Consider the following 11,135-nt stretch of genomic DNA (forward strand, 5'->3'; position numbering starts at 1 on the left):
GGGACCTCACATAGCCCTGCAGGGGCCCTGGCTGCCCCCACAATGATGGGAAACACCCCCAAGAGCCCAGGCAATGCAAGGGAAATTCCCCACAGCTCTGTCAACAGCACTGGGTTCCCTGGGAAGCGCAGGCACTCCAAAGTACAAGGGACTCGGGGACCAGCTCCCAGCCCCGGACACAATGTGTAACCTCCTCCCCTGGGCATCATCTTCAGGCAAACCAACAGCAGGAACCACAGAGATGAGTACAAAGAATAAAGCAACTGTTTATTGCTTTACTGCGCAGAAACAATAGCTGGAAGCAAGTCTGCCATGGAGCTCAGTGTCAGCATGCTTCCCCTTACCTGTGATGCCTGAAGAGTCATCACCACACCAGCATCCATCCATCCATCAGGGAAGGGTCATCTCCTGCTGCTGCCCTTGATGTGGCAGGTGTCCGAGTAGCTGACAGCCTACTCCTCTGCTTTTTCCTTCAGGCATAGGATTCATCTCAGAGATGAGAGGAAAATGCCTGATCTTGCCTGTCTGCACTTCTGCCCTACCCCAGGCTAGAGCCCTGCAAGACACTTCCACAGCTCTCAGCTCACCCGTCACATTGCCAGTCTCCGTGTGATGGGCCTGTGCCATATCAAATCCAGAACTCAGGTCAGTGTGCAGAGCTGAACGCTGGGTACAGGGGAAGGTTACAAAGCCCAAAGAAGGGTTTGCAGCCTGCTGCTTAGGCTTCAGGGCTTACAGTTTATTATCTAAGGATTTAGCCCTTTTCCTTTATCAGTAAGTCATAAGCCCTGAACGCTAACTGCAAGTCTTGGAACCCTAATAGTTGCCGAGACTTTAAAATTTATGGCTAAGGTTGGATTTTAAATTCTGCGCCCTGATCACTAAACGAGCAAACTGTAAACCCTGACTGATAAAGACTGAGCCCCACAAAAGAAAGGAATAAACTGTAACTCCGGAGTGAGAGACCCTCAACAACAAACTAAACAATAAACCTTAAGTGAAAAATTCCAAACCCTCAGCTTTAAGCAACAAACACCAAAGCACCCATATGCATGAAAACAGTAAAGAGAAGGCAAGGAGTTTTGCCCACAGCTTAAGAAGTTTTCCCTTCCTCTAGAAGCACAGCAGAACGGGAAGACATGCACCAGAATCACGTTACAGCTGCTGTTTAGAGGCTTGGTTTTAGCCACCATTCAAATGTGAGCATGTGCAAGAATCACTCCACAGGACTGCACTAAGCTGCACTTGCACTGAACCTACCTGAAGCACTGCAAGCACTAATTCATCTCCGGGTCAGACAATTAATATTTTTGGTCCTCTCAGCTCCATGGGCAAACATCCACAGCCAGTGACACCAGTGACCACCTAGGGAACAATCACCTCGCACCTCCCAGCACTGCTCACATATGATGCAGCCCAGGACTTAGCTGTGTCCACGCTGCAAGTCAGAGCTCACTCTCCATGGCCAGCCGCGCATCTCCGCAGAGCTCCCAGCTGTGACAAGGCTCCTTCGACTGCCCGACTGGGCTTCGGCACCTGCAAAGAGGCCAGAGCAGTTAGTTAGAGGCTGGGCAACTGCACGGCCCTCCTAGAACTACTCCCTAGTCCAAGGCCCGTAATTGTTCCCACAGTTATGACTGACCCTCCGTGCTGCTTCAGTCACCCTCTCTGGCTCCATTTCATCACAAAGTTGTCACAGCAGCTCTCATGGACAGGCAGGCTCGCTCAGGCACCCAGCCGCCTCCAGCCTTTGCTAGATGGTCCTCCGCAGGGAAACTCTGCCTCTGATGGACACTCTCAGAAAGCACCATCCAGCCAAGGCAGGATAAAAACTAAGGCCTCCAAAACCTCCAAACCCTGGAGAGATGGAGCTGATGGGAAACTGACTTGTGCTGCCAGTACTGTAGATTATGGCTTTGCTGTGTACTACGGTGCTGTTGCTCATACACATGTAACCCCATTTCTCTGCTATAGCAAAGTTACTGTTGTAGCTGGCTCCTGAAAGAAACAGTAACTTGCAAAAACAAAAATCCCAGGTAAGACAGTTACATACTTAAGACATGAGTTGTGAAGGACCTTTACTCTCAAAGTACAAACAATACTGGAACCTCTGGACTTCAAAGAAGGAAGGTCTAGAAGGTTTAGGGCCCAACACTAATAATGCTAGAAACAGAAATTGTTTGGAGGGACCAGAACAGCAAAGAGAAAGGAGTTCCAAGGAAAGAAACAAGCCAGAAGCTATGTAAATGATTGCATTCATCAGGAAGCGATGGCAGGGGTGGGGTGGGTGTGGGTGTTGACAGCACAGCATATCCCCTCAGGAAGCACTAAATCAACAACATGGGTTGAGCTGTAGACATAGGGAAGACACCACTTTGCATAAAGGCAGACCTGACAGAAAAGTGGGCTCGATGCCAGCATCGCAATCGCAACTCAAGCTGCACCACGTGACAGCCCTGGCTGCGCGCAGGCAGACAAGAGGCCGTAACTGCAGACCGCGCTGACGAGTAGGACAGACAGCAGCAGCAGCTCCAGACCGCCCTACCGCGAGCGCCTGTCCTAACGCCCAAGGTCTCAGAGCCTCTGCTGCTCTCTGCCTCCGTGACACCTTCCCCAGGAGCCTCTTCGCTGCCTGCCGCGTACCCCACGGCATCTCTAGCCCGCTAGCGCTCCCCCGCTGCACACCCACAGCCCCGCATCTCCGCGGGCAGAGTCCCCGCAGAGGCGTCCGATGTGACCCGAGCCAGACCGACCGACGGCACCCTCCGGGCGGTGCCGATCACCATCTCTGCCGAGCGCCGACCGCCTCTCACCACCCGCCGCACCAGACAAAACGCAAAGGAACGACAGACCTCCACCTGGACACGGGGACGGGGGGAGACCAAAAGAAAAGAGGGACAGAGAGCTTGGCAGATGGATGGAGGGAAAAAGAAAGAGAGGGACAGAGAGCCGGCCCCAGGGTCTGGGCGCTGGACAAAGGAAGAGAAAGAGAGGGACAGAGGGCCACACAGATGGAGGGAGGGCTGCACAGAGGACCAGGGACCAGAAGAGAGAAAAATGGGGAAGGCGAGGCGGCCAGAGGAACGGCGAGGGAGCAAAAGAGAAGGGGGGAGAACCGGAGAGAGGAACGGGGACGGGAAGAGAGGGACAGGGAGCCAGTCGGAGCGATGGGAAGAGGACGAGAACGACGAAGAGGTGGCCAGAAAGGTGGAGAGAGAAAAAGAGGGAGGGCAATTCAGACAGAGAGATGGGACAAAACAGGGGAAAAGAGGGATAGGGAGGCAAATGGATGAGAAGCCGAGCAGAGGGATGGAAATAGAGAGAGACGGCTGGAGGGGTGGACAGAGGGCTGGGAAGGCAAAGAGAAGTACAGGCAGAAAGGCAGACGAGAGCGGCAGACGGATGGGGAGCCGCACGGAAGGACAGCGGGCAGGTACTGGGATAGGGAGAGGAAGAGGACGATGAAGAGCTGGATAGAGCGATAAAGAGCCAGTTAGAGGGACGCAGTTATTGTCACAGAGATGGAAAGAGTACAAGAGGGATGGGGGAGCTGGGCAGAGGAACGAGTAGCTAAACAAAGGGATGGGGCACCGCACAGAGCCACGGGGAAAGAAAGAGAAGGATGGAGCGCTGGACAGAGGGGCAGGGAACGGAACCGGATGGATCCCGACAGCCCGGAACAGCCCTCGCCATGCTCTGACTCCACCCCACCGGCCGAGCCCGCAGCACTCTCTGCGCACCGCTGCGCCCAAAGTCCGCTCGTGGGCCTGCTCACCTGTTTCCCTACGGCTCCGGGGTGTCTGTAGGAGTGAGGGTGCACACACGGGCCCAGGCCGGGGAGGAACCTCGCGTTCAGTCACAGCATTTTACCGTTCCTCGTGCATTAGCCCCTCTCAGATGCTCAACGCCAAACGCCCTCAGCCCGTAACAACTTCAGTACCCGCGGCACCTAGTTTTTCCACGCTCTCAAATCTTCCTTGCTCTTTCCCATCTTGTTTGAAAACCCTCCCAGACCCCTTCTGTACTTACATGCTTCCTCAAAACAGCATCACCGAAGTCAACAAAACGGGCTGAGCTGCATCCCTTCGAGTTGCTGGCCCTCAGAACAGCATCCTGCAAGTGAATCAAGCCACCAAGGTCACTGGGAGATTCTCCTTTTAGAGCTTTCTTCCCCCAAAGCTTTAACGATGGCTCCCTAACCTGGGCAAATGCAGAGCCTCCCTTAAGCACTGCGGCAGTTTTTACTCTGGCGTCCCAAGTTGCTGCTAGGCAGCGAAGCAAGGCAAAGACGGGTGCGGTCACGGCTTACCCATCTAGCCACAAAAATTCTTATTTTAGGCCTCACTGGTCATTCCAGGTAAACAGACCAAAACAGAGCTCCAAACAGACAGGCGAGGCTTCGCACAGACCTCGTGGCCCAGCTAGCAACAGCAAGACTCTGTCTTACCGAAGACTCTGGGCTACCAGTCGCTATTCCCCCCTCCTTTGTCGGTCCACGCATCGTGGCTTATTACCCGCGAGTCCGGTAAGGACGCTGCCGATCTTCCTGTGGCCGAAGCCTCCTTGTCGGGACCGGGCGGAGAACCTTTCCGCTGGCGTTTGAATTCTCCTGGAAGCTGTCGACGCATGATAACTTACAAAGGTCCGAGAGCGGTGGTAGCCTGTAGTTCTTCACGGCAGCACACGGTTGTTCCCCGAGGTCCTGAACACCTACAATTAACACAGTTTATCAAAACAAAAATACTACCGCTACAGGGTGTAAAGGCAAGCTAAAATTTCCGCAGCCAAAGAAAACCCCTTCGCGTCTGACACAACGAGCCACACGCACCAGCGCCTATAGCTCGAGGCTAGTGACCCCTCCCGGGCGACGTTCTTCTGGCAGGCTGCGGATCTGAACTCCTCCGTCTCGCCTAAGAGTCTCCGCTGGGACACAGCAACTTTGCCAGCCAGCGCTCGTTGACGGAGGCATAGTAAAATCCATCAGGGAGGGAGCAAAGCAAAAAAAAAAAAAAAAGAAACAAACCGAGAAGAAAAAGAAAAAAAGAAAAAGATCAAAGCTCTGCAGAAAATCATAAGAATCCAAAGTTGTTTATAAGCACAAAAGCGGATCCAATATACACACTCAAGCAAGGTAAATGAGAATACGCAAGCCACAAGTACCGCTTCCCCCAACCCCTGTTCTGGGAGCTATGAAGACAGTCGGGCTTGCCGCGAAAGGGAAGTCAGACTAAGTAGCCGCTAGAGATCAACCTCTCGGAAACCTCCTGCGTCCATGTTTTTGGCGCAACCGTGCTCTGCCCCTCAGTCAATTCAGACGCGCACAAGAAGAGCCACTGCTTGTAACTCTTGCACAGCAACCGCCCCCCTGTCCCCGCTCATTAAGATCAGCACCCACTGCGCCACTTGGATAGATGATACTCCGCTGTCTCTTCATTTCCCTGACGTGACTACTTTAGAGGGAATTGAACAGACTGGATGGCCCCTGCGCGATCAAAGCTAAAAGTCTCAAAGACGGTTACAGCCCAGATCGCTGCTAAACAGTCTTTCTCACAGCCAGAGACTTTTTGTTCCAGCCCCAAAGGGGACGTAAAGGTGAGGCGACTGGCACCCGCTTTCCTTTACCGCCATTTTCTAGCGGTGCTGCTCCCACGCAGTCAGCAGATGTGGAAAGCATTACCGAAAAAGGCTTTCCTTGTCCTGGGAATTTGAGGGCAGGAGGTTTTATAGCCACTTCTCCCAGTTCAGTGAAAGCATCGTCACGTTCCTCGTCCCAGCTCCCTTCCCGACTCCCTCCCAGTACTTTCCACCGCGGTCTGCTGACACCGGCAAAGCCACCTTAATGCTGCTGGAGGAAACTAAATCCTCCTACAATTGCTCTAAGCGGGAACCGGTGAGAAGGAGCCTTAATTCCACGAGGCTTCAACCTATCTACTGTCTTCCCGTCTCCCCAAATACCATTGCCAGGTAACTAACCTGGGGCTCGCACTCATCGAGCCTTCCTGAAATCGATCTCTCAGTTTTACACTTCAGACCCTTCTCTCGCTCCCTTCCTCTTCAGTAGCTCTGGTCACTTGACCACCACACCCCCAAGACAATAATTTGCTGTCTCGCAGCTCATCAAGTATGACGCTTCACAGGCACGTAAAGTCACACGCACGGAGACAAATGTACGCAGAGCACTTCTCGTAATGCATACAGACCTTCCGTTATACGCTGGCGATCTATTATTCGGATCGCTATTAACGGCGCTCCTTCCTCGCCAGGAGGAATGGGCTTTCCCTTTTTCTGGCAGAGAGAGACAGCTTTCACTTGGCTCCCTTGGATTCTATTACTTCAGCTTGCTCACGTTTTTTACTCTCTTCAACTTCAGCCGTGGCAATTAATCTAAGAGAGCATTCGTTCTGTCTTTCCCTTTCCATGTACGCGCGTGCAGTAACAACGCAAAATAGAAACAACCAAAGCAAAACTAAGGCAGATACAGTTAGCGATAGCCACGGGGTAGGAACGGTTTACTCAGTCCTCAGTGCTGCTTCTGGGAGGCCAAAATAACTAACGGTCATTATCGACGCTTGCCTTAAGTCACCCGTGCCAGAACACCTCCTGCTGCAGCCGCTTCTGGCGACATCGAGGGTCCGCCGCATTTTTGCTTCCTTGCTTCATCCCGTCCCTTAGGTATTAACCACAAAAAACTGCTTTCTCTTGGTCAGCATTTGCTATCGTTGGTCCCATCTCTGTAACAAAGAGAGAAACTCCCATTTTACTTTCAAGGAAACACTTAGATGTTCTTTTTCTCTTTACCGTGCTCTTTTCCTCCCCCCGCCCCCCCCCCTTTTTTTTCCTTCTTCTTCTTTTCCTTAAGGGAAAGGTCTTAATACGGCACTTTGCACCATACGTTGCAGGGTAAACGGTCTGGAAACGTTACACACAGCAATTAGGGCTAGGTTATTAGGCAGGTGGGCACGTCGCCTAATATCTACCTAATGCCATCTTCCACAAAACCTTATTTTTATTCCGCTTCAGTGTTATTGTTACTGTTCGCAAACCCTCGTATGCATGCGCTTAACCGACAATTCTCTTGGTCTTTAACTACGTGGAGGAACGACAGCCCTCGATTTGCCTGTCTCTGTTTCAAACCTATTACCTTTTTGAGACTGCTCCTAGCTTCCTCTTACTCTTGGATGCTGGCCTCACAGGCGACGACCAAAACGAACAACTGGATCGCTAGGTCTAGCCCCCTCTCTCCAAGATGTGCCCCTTCGGGGCTTACGTTTCTCGGTCTCTTCAACTTCAGCCGTGGCAATTAATCTAAAAAAGTAAGTATGACATCTATTCCTTTCCGTAGCTGCGTGTACGATAACAAAACAAAAGAGAAACAGCCAAAGCAAAGCTAAGGCAGATACAGGGAACAGCAGCCACAGGGTAGGAACGGGTTACTCAGTCCTCAGCGCTGCCTCGGGGAGGCCGAAATAACTGCTAACAGTCATTAGCAATACTTACCTACCACACAGAGGGCTCGGGGGCAACCCAGAATGTGAACTGAGGGGTCCTGAGGGCATCAGAGGGCAAGTGCAGGGCTCTGGGGCAGACCAAAATACAGAGGAAGGGCCTTGGCGCACACCAGAGGGGTCACCAGGCACGCCGCAGGGCTCAACACGGCTGACAGGATGGCGCCTGCAGGCTGCCCCAGGCACACGAGCGACACTGCGGAATGCCAAAAGCAAATCCGGGAGCGGTTCGGGGACCTCACGCAGCCCTGGAGGGGCTCTGGCTGCCCTCGCGATGAGGGGAAACACCCCCAAGAGCCCCGAGGGTCCAGGCAACACAAGGGAAATTCCCCGCAGCTCTGGGAACAGCACCGGGCTCCCTGGCAAGCGCAGGCACTCCCAAGTACATGGGACTCGGGGACCAGCTCCCAGCCCCGGACACAATGCGTAACCTCCTGCCCCGGACATCGTGTTCAGGCAAACCGCCCTGGAGCTCAGCACCAGCGTGCCTCCCCTTACCTGCGATATCCAAAGAGTCACCGCCGCACCAGTGTCTGTCCGTCCGTCCGTCGGGGAAGGGTCAGCTCCTGCCCCTGCCCTCGACGTGGCAGATGTCCAAGTAGCCTCCCCCCAGTGCTTTTTCCTTCAGGGCTAGGATTCAGCTCGGAGAGCTGAGAGGAAAATGCCTGATCCCGCCTGCCTGCACTTCTGCCCTAACCCAGGCCAGAGCCCCTCAGGTTACTTAGTCCTCAGCGCTGCCTCGGGGAGGCCGAAATAACTGCTAACAGTCATTAGCGATACTTACCTTAGTTACCCGTGCCAGAACGCCTCCTCCTGTAGCAGTTCCTGGTGATATCGAGGGGCCGCTGCATTCTGGCTTCCTTGTTTCATCCCGTCCCTTCGGTATTAACCACAAGCAAACGCTTGTCCGTCTCTTCTCTTCGTCAGCATTTGCTGTCCTTGGTTCCATCTCTGTAAGGAAGCGATAAAACTAGCGTTTTACTTCCAGTGAAACGCTTAGGTTTATGCATGATCTTTTTCTCTTTACCCTGTTTTCTTTTTTCCCCTTTTTTTTCTTTTCTTTCTTCTTCTTTTCCTTAAGGGAAAGGTCTTAATACGGCACTTTGCACCATACGTTGCAGGGTAAACAGTCTGGAAACGTTACACACAGCAAATAGGGCTAGGTTATTAGGCAGGCGGGCACGTCGCCTAATACCTACCTAACGCCATCTTCCCACGAAACCTTATTTTTATTCCGCTTCAGTGTTATTGTTACTGTTCGCAAACCCTCGTATGCATGCGCTTAACCGACAACTCTCTCCGTCTTTAACTATGTGGAAGAAAGATAGCCCTCGATTTGCCTGTCTCTGTTTCAAACCTATTACCTTTTTGAGACTGCTCCTAGCTTCCTCTTACTCTTGGATGCTGGCCTCACAGGCAACGACCAAAATGAACCACCGGATCCCGAGGTCTTGCTGCTTCTCTTTGAGATGTCCCCCTTCGGTGGGCTACCCTGCCAAACAAACCAAAAAGACTGCCGAGGCCGCGAGGGTACCAGATTTTCAGACCGCTTCTCCGAGGCTTTCGGGGTGACTGACGTCACCGCTTCGCTTCACGTTACTCACAGCTACCTTCATCTATTACTTAGGGCTAAACCTGTTTCTGTTTGCAGAGGGGCTTGTTGCTTGTTTAAACTCACCATATAGTCCATAACCTGCTCTGCATGCTCCCTAGTCCCTTCTGCTTTTGCAACACTTGTGGTAATTCAAGGCGGTAATTAAGAGTCCCCATTGTCCCATAGGCTGGAGCGAGACATTGCTGCTGCTCTGAGGAGGTGCCTAAAAGCCACGCTGTTTTCGCTAGCATCACTGGGGCTTCCCAGAGCCCATCGGTGTTCTCTTTGGCTTTTCCCGAGCCTTTTAGGTTTTTTAGGCTATTCCTTAGCCCGCCATTTTAGGGCAATGTTCTCCTTAAGCACTGCGCACAGCACGATTATCCCAGATCAGCCACATCGTGCACACACAGAGGCTTCTGAGAGGCGGCTCAGAAGAAAAGAGAGAAAAATCTCTTTGTCATCCATGCATCCACCCGTCAACACTCTTCACCAGGAAGTGCTGTAAGTTCCTGTTTCTCTAAAGCGGGACTGAGTCGAGGCGGAGATGCAGATCACACCCCATCTTTGTTAGAACACCTCACTGCTGCAGGGACTGGGTCTGGCAGCAGTTTGAGGAATGTTTGGGGCCTTGGACAGAGTGCAGGGGAAGGTCTGGAGTCAGTGACAACATTGCGGCAGGGCTCGGAGGCGTTTTGGGGCCTGTGGGGGCGTTGGGGCAGGATTTGTGGGTGGTTTAATGGCTTTGAGGGGGCTGGTTGCAGGAAGGGTGGGACTCTGCGGGGCCCTCAGGGCGGGGGTGCCATCCCAGATGCGTAGTGAGCACATAGGGGTGCCCTACGTGGCTCTCAGCTCGGCAGCAGGAGCCACCGGTCTCCCACCCCACCAGACAGGGGAGCGGGGCGGGGGGTGGGGGGAGAGGAGGTGGAGGGATCTATGAGCTCGCAGAGAATGCCAGAGGAGGCAGCAGGGAACTCACCAAGGACCCCGCGTCCCAGACGAGAGGAGGCATCAGGCTGCCGTGCCACTGCTAGAGACATCCAGACCCCCGCGCAGACACCCCCACACACACTCCTCCAGGCTGCGTCCGCAGGGGCGAGCGCACGGACCGGCCCGCGCTGGGAAGGAACCGGGGCCCTACAGGCGACACACGCAAAAGGGAGAGTCAGAGCCGCGCTCCGGCAGACCCGGCGCCGCGCAGACCTGGCGCGGCGCGGCGCGGCGCCGGGCCCGACTCCCCCCCCCGCCCCGCCCCGCCGCCTCCACGCAGCGACGGCCCCGGCTGGCAGGACACAGCCCGACACCCATGGCCACCCGAAGGCACACGCTCGCCTCACCTCGCCTCACCGCGGCCCCCACATGCTCGACTCCAGGCCGCCTCTGCCCTCGCCCGCTGCCATCCAGCGAAAACACCCGCCCTGCTCGCCGCCATCTTGCCCGCCACCGCACCACGCGTGCGCCGGCCGCCCAGGGCTCGCGCCGCCGCACCGCGCGTGCGCCGCCCAGGACCGCGCGGGAGGGGCGGGGGAGCGCAGCGCGAGGCAGGCGAGATGCAATGGCCCCACCCTCGCGTGGTCGCAGCGCGGCGCTGCAGCCGGCCGGCTCCTGCGCGCGAACCGCAACCCACCGCGCCACCCCGGCGCTCAGGCCGAGCAGCGAGCGCCCCGAGGCTGCTCTGCCCGCGCCCGAGAGAGCGGCGGGCATCAGCGAGCAGGCGCTGGGGCTGCCCCGGGGAGAGAGTGCCGCGGAGCAGCTCCGAGACGGCACTGCCCGTCCCTGCGCCCCCAGGAAGCACCGAGAAGGAAAAGCCCTCTTGGGAAAAGCGCTCCCGGTCCGTGAGCACCGGGCAGGGGGCACGAGCGCGGCCCCTTCGCTTACCCGCCCCCGAGAGAGCGCAGAGTAGCGGCGAACACGGCGACCGGCAGCGCGCACGTGTGCGCCGGCTGCCTGCCACGGTCTTCGTACGCAGTGGTGGCCGCCGGCGGCTGCAGTGCTGCCTTGTCGACACGCGAGGGCAGCAGTCAGCGCGCCGGAACGCA

The 11,135-nt window shown here is 55.2% G+C and overlaps 2 long non-coding RNA genes across 4 annotated transcripts; both read right to left on the minus strand.

Annotated features, from left to right (window-relative positions):
- Positions 1-258: 258 nt before the first annotated feature.
- LOC135325631 (uncharacterized) lies at positions 259-4,601 on the minus strand. 3 transcript variants are annotated; one of them, XR_010386481.1, is made up of 3 exons: positions 4,030-4,200; positions 1,261-1,536; positions 259-470 (listed from the first exon to the last, which is right to left on the minus strand). It is a non-coding gene; the product is annotated as an uncharacterized LOC135325631 (long non-coding RNA). The 3 variants fall into 3 exon arrangements; XR_010386482.1 differs by lacking the exon at positions 259-470 and adding an exon at positions 4,515-4,601 and having other exon boundaries at positions 1,260-1,536; positions 4,030-4,113; XR_010386480.1 differs by lacking the exon at positions 259-470 and having other exon boundaries at positions 1,260-1,536; positions 4,030-4,307.
- Positions 4,602-8,040: 3,439 nt separating this feature from the next.
- Positions 8,041-8,943, minus strand: LOC135325630 (uncharacterized). Its single transcript, XR_010386479.1, has 3 exons — positions 8,870-8,943; positions 8,290-8,456; positions 8,041-8,155 (listed from the first exon to the last, which is right to left on the minus strand). It is a non-coding gene; the product is annotated as an uncharacterized LOC135325630 (long non-coding RNA).
- Positions 8,944-11,135: the final 2,192 nt, after the last annotated feature.

Source organism: Dromaius novaehollandiae, unplaced genomic scaffold, assembly GCF_036370855.1.
Source record: "Dromaius novaehollandiae isolate bDroNov1 unplaced genomic scaffold, bDroNov1.hap1 HAP1_SCAFFOLD_98, whole genome shotgun sequence".
NCBI lineage: Eukaryota > Metazoa > Chordata > Aves > Casuariiformes > Dromaiidae > Dromaius > Dromaius novaehollandiae.